The following is a 16,499-nucleotide window of genomic DNA, read 5'->3' as shown; positions in this document are numbered from 1 at the left end:
TGAAAATTTTGAAAGGTTAATCGAACTTAATTCTCAAACCCGTTTTATGACATTGTATTTCAATCACATGTCCCAAAATATTAACCCTTCTTCGAATATTCCAAATCGTGTCGACTTATCAAATACTTCTGATTCTACTGTGTTTTTCGATACATCCATGATAGAAGAAACTCGTGGAATCCCGGATCATTTACGCGTGCAGCAGATCCCTAAAATTTTTTCCAATAAATATCGAAACATCAACTGCGACAATATGTACTACACTGACGGATCACTTCTTGATGGGTCCACTGGCTTCGGTATCTTCAATAACAATTTAACCGTCTCCCATAAGCTCGATAATCCTGCTTCTGTTTACGTCGCAGAATTAGCTGCAATTCAGTACACCCTAGGGATTATCGAAAAAATGCCCACGGACCATTATTTCATCTTTACGGACAGTCTCAGTTCCATTGAGGCTCTCCGATCGATGAAAGATGTTAAGCACTCTCCGTATTTCCTGGGGAAAATACGGGAACATCTGAGTGCTTTATCCGAAAAATCTACTCAGATTACCTTAGCGTGGGTCCCTTCTCACTGCTCGATACTGGGTAATGAGAAAGCGGACTCTTTGGCTAAGGTGGGCGCAACAAACGGTGATATTTATGAAAGACCAATTGCCTTTAATGAATTTTTCGCACTTGTACGTCAGAATACGATCATCAGTTGGCAAAATGCTTGGACCAGAGGGGAATTGGGAAGGTGGTTACATTCCATAATCCCCAAAGTATCGACAAACCCGTGGTTCAAGGGGTTGGATGTAGGTCGGGATTTCATTTGCGTGATGTCCCGGCTTATGTCCAATCACTATAGATTTGACGCGCTCCTCCGTCGTGTTGGGCTCGGGGAAAGTGGTATCTGTGCCTGTGGTGAAGGTTATCACGACATAGAGCATGTGGTTTGGTCATGCCCTGTACACCGTGACGCCAGGTCTAAATTAATAGCTTCCCTGCAGGCCGAGGGTAGACAGCCGGCTGTTCCTGTTCGTGATGTCTTGGCGAGCCGTGACCTATCCTACATGTCCCTTATATACGTTTTCCTGAAATCCATCCACGCCCCAGTCTAGTCCCGTTCCCCTCCGTCTACACCCAACAAAACGACAAGAACACGTTTGAACCTTAAGCACAAAACCAGCAACCAGACCCCGCACAATAGAACCAGGACCCAAGGACTACGAGCCTCTGTCCCAACTCACGACATCGTGGCTCAGCAGAACGAATCCATACATGCCATTCGACGATTATCAGACGACCATTGAACAACAAAACACTGATTGGAAATCCCATGCTAGTTTTAAGTTAGACTTAATTTCAGCTCGTAGTCGGCAGCGAGGATAAAAAATTTGCTTTAGTTTTTAAGTCATCAGATATAATTGGCGCCGTTAAACATTAAATTGTATTTGTGCCGTGTCAAATAAATGTTATGTGAAGAAAAAAAAAAAAATACCTAGCAATTCTAACCACTCCTTCCAACATAAAATGGCTGCTTTTTACCGTACGATCCACTGCATGGAATCTTAACCTCTCAGTAATGAAGGAAAGAAAAACGAATTGGAATATATTTTTGACTGGATACAATAGAGGAACCATTCTAATTATTAGTGATTAAAAGAAACCAATCCAACATAGGAAATGTTACACAACACTCCCAACACCAACAGAAGATCGGAAAAGAGTAGTTGTTGGATACGATGTTGATTTCATCGTAAACTACGTCGTGAAAAATTTAGGAAATTTGGTATGGATATTATCTACAGTAGTAGAAACAACCAAATCAAAATAAGATTGGGTTTTACTGAAGATACAATTGACAAAATACATAATGCCGATGTTTATAAAGTTGCATGTCCACATTGTGATATAGTTTATATTGGCCAAACCAAAAGAAATTTAGACATTCGGTTTAAAGAACATTTTTCAGAACACTTAAAGTCTAAAAAAGACGCTGAAAAGGGAACAGCTCACCATTTCAGATCCAAAGAAGCCGAACATATTTTTCACGAAGACCACGCTATGACAATATTAGTCTAGTTCGATCTGTAACATCCCGTTGGAAATTAGATATCGCAGAATGTTTAGAAATTTTCAAACAAAACCCAGCCACCCTCTTCAACAGAGATCATGGTAATCATTTCTCATGGCTTTTGAAATGTATACCTAAAATTCCCCGATAAGGTATGTACTACCAGGCCGCACGTTCCTCTACCTAACTTATGTTGTTTATGTTCTCTGACTTAAAGTTGGCCCATTTGAAATATTTATTAAATTCAAATTTCCAAGTTCAATTTTTGATCGTTGTCGGTAAGAGCTGAATTTTTGTTTTTACCATTTCTATCATTTGGGAACTGGTTTTTGTCATCCTGAGCTCGATTTGAAATAACTTACTTATTAGGCATTTTCATACTGATTTGCTATTTTTAGCTCAATTCGGAATCATTTTTTTTTTTTTAACTTTTCGTAGTCTTTATTGCCATTCCGAAAACCTAATTCAGTCTCATTTTCTTTACTGACCTTCAAGCCGTTATAAGCAGTTGTCGCGATTCGGAGCTAATTCTCTTTTTTTGGATCTTTTAGAGTCTTTCCTGCCATTCTAACCACAATTTTGGATCATTTTTTTTTATAGAGGGGGAGTTTGTAATGATTTATTTATGTACTAAAATATCTATTCAGAATTAGTATTGTGTGTTCTGCCACAAATGGTGACATTTTAACACTATTATATATATTTGTACGCTTTTTAGTATTATTGAATGTTATTAGCTTTCGCAGTTAAGATAATGTAATTGTAGGAAAATTATTAAACCTACTTGTCAAGAAAAAAAAAAGGAATAAAAGGAATAAAACTAAACTTAAAATAAACTTAAAACTATCTTACTGACTATAAAGTGAGCCAATCGTTGCAATTGAGGATTGCAACGATTTTTGTCGGAATTTGTTGATAATTTGGCTTGACATATTTTCAAATGTTTCTACATTAGTGAGCCTATGTAGCTTGTTCGTGCTAAACCAGGGAGGACGCTTCAAAATCATTTTCAAAAGTTTATTCTGAATCCTTTGAAGTGTCTTCTTCCTGGTTGCACAACAACTTGTCCAGATGGGAACTGCATATAACATTGCTGGTCTAAATATTTGTTTGTAAATTAACAGTTTGTTCTTGAGACAAAGTCTAGAATTCCTGTTGATAAGAGGATATAAACATTTGATATACTTATTGCACTTTGACTGGATATTTTTAATGTGCTCCTTGAAAGTAAGATTCTTATCATAAATTAGCCCCAAGTATTTAACTTGATCAGACCAATTTAAGACCACACCGTTCATCTTAATAACGTGGTTATGGGTGGGTTTGAGAAATGAAACTCTTGGCTTATGAGAAAAAATAATTAACTGTGTTTTTGAAGCATTATGAGAAATCTTCCATTTTTGTTAGTGTGAAGAAAATATATCTAAACTTTTTTGAAGCCGGCTGCATATAACACGAAGGCTTTTTCCTTTTGCGGAAATGCTTGTATCGTCACAAAACAGAGATTTCTCACAGCCTGGTGGTAAATCAGGAAGATCAGAGGTAAAAATGTTATATAAGATTGGGCCCAAGATACTCCCCTGAGGCACACCAGCTCTAATAGGCAATCTATTGGATTTACCATTTAGATAGTTAACCTGAAGAGTGCGGTCAGTTAAATAACTTTGTATCATTTTTGTGAGGTAAAGCGGAAAACTGAAATTTGACATTTTAGCTATTAAACCTTTATGCCAAACACTGTCGAATGCCTTTTCTATATCTAGAAGAGCAGCTCCAGTCGAATAGCCTTCAGATTTATTAGTTCGAATCATAATTGTTACTCTAAGTAACTGATGAGTAGTGGAATGCCCATGGCGAAAACCAAACTGCTCATTTGCAAAAATTGAGTTCTCATTAATATGTGTTATCATTCTATTAAGAAGTATTCTTTCAAAAAGTTTGCTAATAGAGGAAAGTAAACTAATTGGTCGATAACTTGATGCCTCAGCTGGATTCTTTTCGGGTTTTAAAATTGGAGTGACTTTGGCATTTTTCCATTTCGTAGGAAAATGTGCTAGTGCAAAGCATTTGTTAAAAATTTTTACCAAGAAATTTAGAGAGTTTTCGGGAAGTCTTTTGATGAGGATATAGAAAATCCCATCATCTCCTGGTGCTTTCATGTTTTTGAATTTTTTGGGAATGGTTCGCACCTCATTCAAGTTTGTCTCCAATACCTCTTCGGAAAGAAATTCTTGGGTGGTGATCTGAACATAATTTTGGTTTACTTCATTTTCAATAGGACTTACTACGTTCAAATTGGAGTTATGAACACTCTCAAACTGCTGAGCAAGTTTTTGAGATTTTTGTTCATTCGTTAGAAAAATGCAATCACCATCTTTAAGGACTGGAATGGGCTTCGAGGGTTTCTTAAGAACCTTCGAAAGCTTCCAGAAAGGTTTTGAATAAGGTTTTAGTTGTTCAACTTCTCTCATGAAATTCTCATTTCGCAAGAGAGTGAATCTATGTTTAATTTCCTTTTGTAATTCTTGAAAAATAATTTTCAAAGCAGGATCACGAGATCTTTGGTATTGACGTCTCCGTATGTTCTTCAAACGTATAAGAAGTTGAAGTTCACTGTCAATAATTGGTGCATTAAATTTCACTCTTGCCTTAGGAACTGATAAATTCCGGGCATTGAGTATTAAGCTGCTAAAATTTTCTAATGCTCTGTCAATGTCAGCACTATTTTGTAAAATAATATCATCATTCAAATTTTCCTCGATCGTAGAACGATATCTATCCCAATTAGTCTTGTGATAATTTAACACAGATCTAGTGGGATTTAAAAAAAGTTTCATGGGAAATAGAAAATGTTATGGGAAGATGAACAGAATCAAAGTCAGCATGAGTTAATAAATCACTGCATGAATGGCTTTGATTTGTTAGTACCAAATCAATTGTAGATGGATTCCTAATAGAAGAATAACATGTAGGACCATTTGGAAATAAAACTGAATAAAATCCAGCCGAGCAATCATTAAACAATATTTTTCCATTGAAATTGCTTTGAGCATTATTCCAAGATCGATGTTTCGCATTAAAATCACCGATGATTAAAAATTTAGATTTATTTCCTGTGAGTTTTTGCAAATCTCCCTTGAAATAATTTTTTCGCTCACCAGTGCATTGAAAAGGCAAATACACTGCGGCTATAAATAAAATGCCAATACTTGTTTCAATTTCAATTCCCAAACTCTCGATAACTTTGGTTTCAAGATGGGGTAAAACACGATGTTTTATTCGACGGTGGATAACTATTGCAACTCCACCACCGGCAACATCAATTCTATCAAACCTATGAACCATATAATTTGGGTTCTTTTTTAGTTTAATATTTGGCTTTAAAAGCGTTTCAGTCACAACTGCAATATGCACATCGTGGACTGTTAAAAAATTGAAAAATTCATTCTCTTTCGCTTTTAAAGAGCGAACATTCCAATTTAGAAAATTTACAGCATTATTTAAAATCATTGCTGAATTTCAATTTCATAACAATATTAGTTGTAAATTTTATACCTTCTTGAACAGCCTCGTACATCGAGTTACAGTTCAACAAAACGGACATTAGCTGCAGCATGGATTGTTGTAGGTATTCAATCTTTTCGGGAGTTGGATTACCTAAATCAATACTGGCTGACTTTTCAGCACCAAACACGAATGGTTTGTTACTGTTTGAATTTGAAATATTACCTGAAAGGACATTGGCATATGAACAGCCTGGTGTTACCTGAACAGGATTATTTTTCTGAAATTTGTTATCTGAATTTAAATTGTTACCTACAGACACACCTGCTAATGAAAGTGCTGGTGATGCCTGAACAGTACTGAAAGTCTTTTGATTACCCACATTGACAACCGGTTGTTTAGAATTCCTACGTTGTCTAGAAGTAATAATTTTTGACCTTACAGGACAATTAAAGAAATTAGATTTGTGATTTCCCCCACAATTTACACATTTGAAACTATTAGTGATCTCTTTCACGGGGCAGATATTTTTCGTGTGACTAGTGTCACCACAAATCATACATTTTGCAGCCATATGGCAGTTTCGAGTTCCATGACCATAGGCTTGACAATTCCGACATTGCGTAAGATTATGGATTCCTCCATGTCTCTTGAAATTTTCCCACTTTATTCGCACGTTGAATAAAACACGTGCTTTTTTCAAACATTTTAAATTATGTACTTTGGTACGATCAAAATGTACTAAGTTGTTTTCCTGGTGTATTCCATTTTGAAAAATTTTGGCATTTGCCTTTCGTTTCATCAAAATTACTTGGTTGGGGGCAAAACCAAGTGATTCTGACAAACAATCTTTGATTTCATCAATACTTTGATCATTTGAGAGACCTTTTAACACAGCCTTAAACGGTCTCTCGTTTTTGGCATCAAAAGAGTAAAAATTATACATCTTTTCAGTCAAATACTGTAAAAGATGTTTATGGCCATCAAAAGATTCGGCCAAAATACGAATTTCGCCTTGGCGACCAATTTGAAAATTAACTTTCACATTCGATAAAAATGATGAAAGTTCTGATCGAAATGCTTTAAAGTTTGCTACAAATACCACAATAAGTGGAACTTTAACCTTCTTCATAACGGCTTTATGCTCAGTATGAGAAGTTTGGAATTCTAGATCCCCAACAGAAGAAAGAATATCATACCTGTTAGTCGAAATTTCAGTGTCACTTGGAGGAGATGCCTCACGTTTCCTTGATGCCGCATCAAAGCGAGCTTTTTTATTTTTTCCAGGCATTACTGGACAACTTCACTACACTTTCACTTCACTATAGAATTTAAGTAGAAATATCTCAAACCAAATTAATTCACTAAACACTCGTTAACTTTAAAAACAAATTTATTGCTTTGCCTTTCAACAGGTAGTCTTTTAAAAAGAGTACCTGTTGAAAGCGAAAAACAAAATTTTAATATCTCTCGGTAGTCTAAGACTTAGCCTCGAGCTGTTGGTAGAATGCGACCGTACTGTAGGACAGTTCAAGTCGATCTGATTTTGGATCATTTTCGTTTGCATCGCCTATTGCCTACTCGGAAGCATTTTTTCGTCATTCTAAGAGCAAGCGCACCGGTGAGTTGCCATTTCAGTTGCTATTTTCACAACGCTGGCCGTTGCTATTTTGGATAGCAACCGATGTTCGCACCGGTCGTTGCTATTGGGGATTACCAATTCATTTATTTCTTTTTAACGCCGGCATTTGCTAATTTCTAAAGACCGTCACTAGCTAGCATTAGCAAAATGTTTGTGTGTGCCGTATTTCCCCCAAAAATTCTGCGCATCTAGTAATAACCAATTTATCTGTCCGTCAATTGTTTCCGGAAAGATCCGCGTTCTTTCTGCTTCACAAAATATCCCCTAATTTCAAGCAACTCTGTATAAACCTTGTTTGCGTTCTCCCAAATTATCGATAACACAATTCTGTTGCAGGTTTCTTCGTTTGTGCGTGCATGGATTTTTTTTATCCTTGTATGTGTAATTAAAGTAATTGCGTAAGACCGTGAAACGTTTCGCAACGTTGCCTTCAATAACTATTATACTCAAAATTGGCGGAATGTCATTAATTGTATTTTGTACTTTGTGCTATCTCGATTCTTACAATTTGCTTTTAATATTTGCAAATTTGCAGCCAAACAAAATTTAAATGTAGAACGCGGAAATTGTTCTCGAGTATTTGGTTGATTCTAGTGACGAAGAAAATGATTTCGCGAAACAAATCTTTTTATACGCGAGTATGAAAAGGATTTTTGGAAAGATTCGGGGTGCCTCTCAGCTTGGAAAACGGTAAAATATTGACCGCTATGCTGAGGAAGTTCGCCATCCAGCGTTTTAACAATGTTTTTTTTTTGGAAACTCCGGTCTATACCGATGACCATTTCCGACGCCGCTTTCGAATTCGTCCTACGTTGTTTTCGAAGATTAAAACAGCTGTAGATGCGAAAAATGGTTTTTTATTCAACAACCGGACGCAACGGGAAACTGAGACTAACATGCCTTCAAAAGAGTCAGCAGCAATAGTCGGTTATACTCCCGAGCAATTCGCTCATACCTCCCAGGTTTATTGAAATAATTACATGGTTGACCAATCTTGTGAGGACTAGAGCTTTATGCTTCGTGTAGATTAGAGTGCCAACCAAAATGGTCATCTCGAATTGAAAAAAAAAACTATAAATGTTTACCCGCCCGAAAAAACACCCTGTGTAAAATTTTAGCTCATCAAATAGCAACGATACGGCTCGTTGCTATCGCGTTGCCAAATTTAATAACTCGCCACTACCCGAGGTGGGGATTGCTATTTCCCAAACCAACATAGCAACGCCCAGTGCGGTTACCGCGTTATGGTGGGAGTTGCCAAACTAGCTTTAGAAACTTCAATTTAGCCACTGGTGGGCTTGCTCTAAATTAAACTTGGTGTAATTTCCTTCGTTGTCTTTCTCTTGCCGTAGAGACCTTTTTATCATTCCAAGTTATTATGAGTAACGTTACACCTCACATCCTTGATTGAGCTTTTCCAGCGTTGTCTAGTCATGCTGATCCTAATTGGATTCGCATTCCTATATTGGTAAATTCTTCATTCAATGTTCTTCACTAGCGTTTCAAAACTTCTTTTTAGCTTTACTGGGAATCACTATTTTGAATTCTATTCTGGATTATTTTGCGGTTAGGTTTTCTTCCCTGGTCCTAATAAGTTTTTTTCGCCATTTATGGAATTAAACTTTTTCTAATTTTTTGAAACGTTTTCAGATTTTCTTGACTTAGAGCAAGCGCACCGGTGAGTCGCCATTTGAGTTGCTATTTTCACAACGCTGGCCGTTGTTATTTTGGATAGCAACCGATTTTCGCACCGGTCGTTGCTAATGGGGATTACCAATTCCACTATTTCTTTTTCACACCGGCAGTTGCCGATTTCTGAAGACCGTCACTAGCCAGCGTTGGCAAAATGTTTGTTTGTGATGTATTTCGATTATTTTTTGCGGATCTAATAACCAACTTATCCGTCAGTCAATCGTTTCCGGAATGATCTACGTTCTTTCTACTTCATAAAATGTTCCCTCCATTTCACATAACTTTGTTTCCGTTCTCCCAAGTTATCGATAACATAATTCTTTTGCAGATTTTTTACTTGTGCGTCCATAAATTTTTTCATCCTTACATGTTAATTTAAAGAAATTCCGTAAAACTGGGCACGTCCTGCAACGTTGGCTTAAATTACTTTTCTACTGAAAGCTGGCGAACTGTCATTAGTTGTATTCTGTTTTTCATGCTGTCTTGGTTCCCACAGTTTGCTATTATTATTTGAAAATTTGCCGCCAAAAAAAACTTAAATATAGAACGCGTAAATTGTTTTCGATTATTTGATTGATTCTAGTGATTTCGCAAAACAAATTTCCTTATACGCGATTGAGAAAATGGTTTTTGGAAAGATTCGGGGCGACTCTCAGCCTAGTAAATACCCAAAAAATAAAACGCCAAACGGAGGAATGTGCCATCCAGCGTATTAACAACGGTCTATACCGATGACCATTTCCAACGCCGCTTTCGAACGCATCTTAGGTTGTTTTTGAAACAGCGGTAAAGAAGAAAAGTTGTTTTTTATACAACGACCGAACGAAACGGGAAAATAGTTGGTAATACTCCCGAGCAAATTTGCTTAAACCTTCCAGGTTTATTGAATAATATTGGCCAATCTTGTGAGGATTTGAGTTTTCCGCATCGTTTAGGTTGCAGACCAAAATGCCAACCAAAATGGTCATCTCAATTAAAAACCTATACAAAATGTTTACCTGCCCGAAAAAACACCCTATGCAAAATTCAGCTCAATCGGAAATAAAATTGAGTAGTGGTTCACGCCGACACTTGCGTCCTACGACGTGTTTAACAAGCGAGGCAAAACACTTCGTCTTCCGAGGCCGACCAATTGAGTCCGCATTCAAAACACTCATCATCTTCGTAATATTATTACGAACATTCACTATCGAGCACAAAAAAAACAACAGTTTGACATTTCATCAAATAGCAACGATTCGGCTCGTTGCTATCGCGTTGCCAAATTTAATAACTCGCTACTACCCGAGGTGGGGATTGCTATTTCCCAAACCAACATAACAACGCCCGGTGCGGTTGCCGCGTTATGGTGGGAGTTGCCAAACTAGCTTTAGAAACTTCAATTTAGCCACTGGTGGGCTTGCTCTTAGTTCGGCATGATTTTTTTTTTGACCTGTTGGGGCCTTTAAAAGCGTTTTTTCACTTTTGAAACTCGATTTAGAATGATTTTCTTTTCATTACCGATGTTTTTTTTATCATCAAGAGCTCAATCGGAAATCATTTTCATTTTTAACCGTTCCTGGCATAAACTTTTTTAACATTCTGAGCTCAAATTAATTTAAATTTGTTTCTCGGCATTCAGAAGCGTTTTATAGCTTGGCACCATTCATTTTGAGAATATTTTCCTTTTTGTTTTGAGGCATTTGTTCGCCATTCTGGATCTAGATCAGTTTCATTGTTGTATTTTTTTCGTTATTATAAGCTCAGTTTGACATCGTTTTGTTTTTTTTTTAACTAAGTTTTGTTTTCAAAAATGTGATTTTTCCGCCATTCTGAGGTCATTGTTGAAACATTTTCTTATATCTAGAAAAACATTTCAAAGAGTCCTTTCTGCTTTGAACGATGTTTTGATCGATTACTTTCAATTAACCACTACAATTTATTAAACATTTTTTATGACACGTTATTTGCACAAGTTGATAGTGGAGGGATCACTTTAGCCTTCTGAACGAAAACATTGGGAGAGTTACCAAAGCTGAACCATTACCAAAATAAAAAGACGCTCCGGAAAAACGATAAAAGCAGATAGGACTTTGTGAAATGTTTATCTAGATATCTCGTTTTTTGCTGTGGAAATCAAAATTTGCATTTTTTTTGCCATTCAGATTACAACTCAGGACCATTTTCGTTTGAAATTTGTTCGGTCTTCAGAAGAAATTTTCGTCAATTTGAGCCCAATCTGACGTAATATTTTTATAGGTCTTTAAAAGCGTATATTCAGCTATTCTTAACCCGAATTTGCTCAGAATACCCCGTGAATATTGTACTTCTTTCGACATGATATTGCTACTGAGTTCACACACAAAACTGAACTAACTTGATGTTATTTTATCTGTCAAACGGCATCTGTTGTATGCTCATAAAATTACTGCCAAATGATGGAAATGTCATTAAATTTCAGTTTAAGTCGAGAAATGTTCAACATTCATTGGCATCATTGGGCTGATTCGGGTTGAACTAATCCAGGATCTGTTTTTTTTTTTTTTTTTTTTTTTTTTTTTTTAAGGGGGGATTTGTTAGTAGCTTAAGTATTTATGATAAATATTAGTAAATAATGAGTATGTGTGTCCAATCACAAATGGTGACTTCTCAACACTGTTAGAAATTTGTAATTTTAATTGTTAGGATTTGTTTACTTTCGCAATTAGGACTTATCATTCGTAGGGGTTTAAACCTACTTGTCAGAAAAGGGGAAGTAAACTTACAACTAACTTAATTGCTAACTTATTGGCTATAAAGAGAGCTTATCGTAGCAATTGAGGATTGCAACGATTTTTGTCGAAAATTGTTAATAATTTTATTTGACATAGCTTCTAATGGTTCAACACCAGTAAGTCTATGTAATTCGAGTGTACCAAACCAAGGAGGACGCTTCAAAATCATTTTCAGAATTTTATTCTGAATCCTTTGGAGCGTTTTCTTCCTTGTTGAACAGCAACTTGACCAGATCGGTACAGCATAAAGCATTGCTGGTCTAAAAATTTGTTTGTAAATCAAAAGTTTGTTCTTTGAACAAAGTTTAGAATTCCTGTTAATAAGAGGATATAAACATCTCGTATATTTGATGCACTTGGCTTGTATACTCTCAATGTGCTCTTTGAAAATAAGTTTTTTATCATAAATTAGTCCCAAGTACTTAACCTTGTCGGACCAACTTAAAATAACCCCATTCATCTTGACAACGTGATTATTGTTTGGCTTGAGGAAAGAAGCCCTAGGCTTATGCGGAAAAATTATCATTTGAGTTTTAGAAGCATTGGGAGAGATTTTCCACTTTTGCAAGTAGGAAGAAAAAATATCTAAACTTTTCTGCAATCGACTGCATATGACACGAAGACTTTTTCCTTTTACGGAAATGCTTGTGTCATCGCAGAACAATGACTTTGTGCATCCTGGAGGCAAATCAGGAAGATCTGAAGTGAATATGTTGTACAGGACTGGAGCCAAGACTGAACCTTGAGGCACACCTGCTCTAACAGGAAATCTATCAGATTTTGAATTCTGATAGACAACCTGCAGAGTTCGATTAGTAAGATAATTTTTTAAAATTTTGATTAGGAAAATTGGAAAGTTAAAAGCTTGCAATTTCGCAATCAAACCTCTATGCCAAACACTGTCGAATGCTTTTTCTATGTCTAAAAGAGCAGCTCCAGTGGAATAACCTTCAGATTTGTTAGCTCGTATCATATTAGTAACTCTGAGCAATTGATGAGTTGTGGAATGCCCATGGCGAAATCCAAACTGTTCATTTGCAAAAATTGAATTTTCGTTGATGTGTGACATCATTCTGTTAAGAATAATTCTCTCAAACAGTTTACTTATTGAAGAAAGCAAACTGATTGGTCGATAACTTGAAACTTCAGCTGGGTTCTTATCCGGTTTTAAAATGGGAGTAATTTTTGCATTTTTCCATAATTTGGGAAAATATGCAATTTTGAAGCAGCAATTGAAAATTTTCACTAAAAATTCCATTGTGCTCTCAGGGAGATGTTTGATTAGTATATTAAAGATTCCATCGTCACCAGGTGCTTTAATATTTTTGAAATTTTTAATAATTGATTTAATCTCATTCAAGTTAGTTTTAATTATTTCTGCAGGTAAAACATTCTGGGAAGAAATTAAATCAAATTGACGTGTGACTTCATTTTCAATTGGACTCACAAAATTCAAATTTGAGTTATGAACACTCTCAAACTGCTGAGCAAGTCTTTGAGCCTTTTGTTCATTGGATACAAGAAAACGTTCACCATCTTTTAAAACTGGAATAGCCTTTGAAGGTTTCTTAAGAATCTTCGACAGCTTCCAAAATGGTTTTGAATATGGTTTCAATTTTTCAACTTTAGTCTCAAAATTTTGATTTCTCAGAAGAGTAAATCTATGTTTAATCTCTTTCTGTAAATCTTTATAAATAGTTTTAAAAACAGGGTCACGAGAACGTTGATATTGACGTCTGCGGACATTTTTCAAACGAATTAGAAGCTGAAGATTTTCGTCAATTATTGATGAATCAAATTTCACTTGAGCCTTTGGAACAGAATAATTCCTTGCATCAACAATTGCACATTTTAATGCTTCCAAAGCAGAATCAATATTCACTTCGTTTTGCAAATCAAGTTCATTATTGAAATTTCTCTCAATATGAGTTTTGTATCTTTCCCAATTAGCCTTGTTATAAATAAAAAGTAGGAGGGTGGTATTCAAGACACGACCGCATGACGTTGGACTATGGTATTCTTATATTCCATTAAAACAAATAATAGAGAGAATTGCAACTCTAGTATTTGCTGCAATTTTATCTAACAGTGCATTTCTGGATGCTGAGACGTTAAAACGTTATAAATAATAATATATACTAAAAGAATGGATATCTTTTATTTAATCGCTGTCATTTCATACATATTCGAATCAACCCTTTGTTTGATGCACTACCAAGACAATCATTTAATTGAGCGAATTGGTAAAATTTTCCTATCTAAGCAAAAATCAAACTTTACGAAACTATCTGAAATTGGAGCCCAGAACGATTCAACCGAAAATTTTAAATTTGAAAATTGTTTGACATTTAATCGATAAACCTCATGCTAGGTTAGTTCCAGCCCAGCATATAACTTCATGTATTTGGAAAAAAATACGTTTGGTTCAATAACTCAATATAGCAAGAGCTCAATCACACGTTTTTCGGTAGTTGTTATCAAGGTTTGGGCGAGTGACAGGAAAATATCTTAACTTCTTCAGTTGTGATTTAGAGCATTTCTAATTGTTTGATAGCGACAAGTCTGTTTCTTTCTCTGTGTGCGAGAAACAAAATCAAAACCGCGCACCGAGAAACAAAAACGAAAATTTAATGAATGCTCATTGAGAAAACTTGCAACTCTTTTTACCAATAACTTATGATACTCAAAAGAACCCGTTTTGATCTAAATCAAATTTCTAGTAAATAAGTGTTGATCATTCATAGGTAGTAATTTTTCCTCGATGAATGAAGACTGGCTGAAGAAGTTAAAATCGCTGCTGTAAAATCAAATTCACAACTGTGTTCGTTAAGACGTTTTAATATTTTCAATGACAATAATAATCTTCGATAAACACCCGCTATAGTTATTCACACACATGCTATAACTATCTAAACACGCGTTAAAACTATTCATACACACGCTGTAGCTATAGCTATCCATACACACGCTATTCCTTTCCATACATCCGATACACCTATCTATACACACGCATAAGCTATCCAACCATGTGCTATTACTATCCATACATACGCTATAACTAATCATTACACACGCAGCAGCTATCCACACACAAGCTATAACTATCCGTACACACGCTGAAGATATACACGCAATAGCCATAATATGCTACACATGCTAGTGTCTTACACACGCTATAGCTAGCCATACACACGCAACAGCGCCATCCCTATCATCGCAAACGTCATAGCAATACAGATGCACATACGCTATATGTGCACACAGCACACACACCCAACGTTTTCACCCAACGATATCTGAATTGGATTACCGCTGGTGGGGTCCAACTCAGATCGAAGGAGCACCGAACTGAAGAATGAAGAAACTACCTCCGCCGCTGCTGCCTGATACCACCGCTCTGGTTCTGCTGCAGCTCAGTTTGGCCGCTGGAATCAGCCACCGCTGCTGATTATACAAGACCGGCCTGGTGGCCTTTCACTTGTTAACTGATGACTGCTATGAGACGACACAGGCTATTATATAGCCCAAAGCAAAAATCCATCCGCGAGCAAACAAGAAGCGAGCTTGTGATTGGTTGAATGTGCACGACTTTTAACACAACTTTTAACTAGTTTAGTATCGAAAACATATTTAAATTATTATATGACAATCTTGCGCAATATTTCCCCTATCAATCAAGCCATTGGTGTTTAGAATCTGTTCAGTGGTAATGATAAAAGAAGCATTTTAAAACGGTGTTGAAACACCTGTTGCAGCTACCGAAAGCGAGCTCGTTATTGGTTGAAAGCTGTGAGACTGTTTACAAAGTCAGATCGGTTGTATCCGTTAGTGTCGACTGTGCTTGTGAAGAGAGGTGGTGATTGGTTGCTCGGTATGATTTAGACAATCGATGTGATTTATCAATTTTTCAATAGTGTATCTCGAACAATAGGTTATTTTTGTTACATAAATTCAACCGTAAAAGAATTTCTGATCGGTTGATGCCAAAACCTCGAAATTCTGAAAAGAAATGACTGATATATAAGCGCTCAAAACCTGACCACTTTTCCCTGGTTTTCCCCGGTTGAATTACTAGATTTTCAAATTCAGGTGCCTAACTTCGATATAGACGTTAGTCCAACGTCAAAACAGAGCTCATAGGGTTTAAAACTGATTCATGTGATAAAGAAAAAGTTATTGGAAGATGGTCAGAATCAAAGTCAGCATGTGTGATCAAATCACTACATACATGACTTTGATCTGTTAGCACCAAATCAATTGTTGAAGGGTTTCTTACAGAAGAAAAGCATGTAGGACTATTCGGAGTCAAAATAGAATAGTATCCTGAAGAACAATCATTGAATAAAATTTTGCCATTGGAATTACTTTGAGAGTTATTCCATGAACGATGTTTAGCGTTAAAATCGCCGATTATGAAAAATTTCGAACGATTTCTGGTGAGTTTTTGTAAATCACCTTTAAAATAATTTTTGAGCTCGCGTGTGCATTGAAATGGTAAATATGCTGCGGCAATAAACAAAATCCCAAGTTCAGTTTGAACTTCAATTCCCAAAGTTTCAATAACTTTCGTCTCAAGATGGGGAAGAGCACGATGTTTGATTCGGCGATGAATAACAATTGCAACTCCAGCGCCGGAACCCTGAATCCTATCATATCTATGAACCACGTAATTGGGATCATATTTTAATTTTATGTTAGGTTTCAAAAATGTTTCAGTAATAATTGCAATATGCACATTTAATAGTAAAATTTGTGCCTATTTGAATGGCTTCAATCATTGATTTTGCCTGCAACATGGCGTTCATAAGATCGAACATTGCCTGTTGCAAAAAAGAAAGTTTACCTGC

The sequence above is a fragment of the Wyeomyia smithii genome, chromosome 2 (genome assembly GCF_029784165.1).
Source record: "Wyeomyia smithii strain HCP4-BCI-WySm-NY-G18 chromosome 2, ASM2978416v1, whole genome shotgun sequence".
In the NCBI taxonomy this organism is placed as follows: domain Eukaryota; kingdom Metazoa; phylum Arthropoda; class Insecta; order Diptera; family Culicidae; genus Wyeomyia; species Wyeomyia smithii.
Note: the sequence above shows the minus strand (reverse complement) of the source record.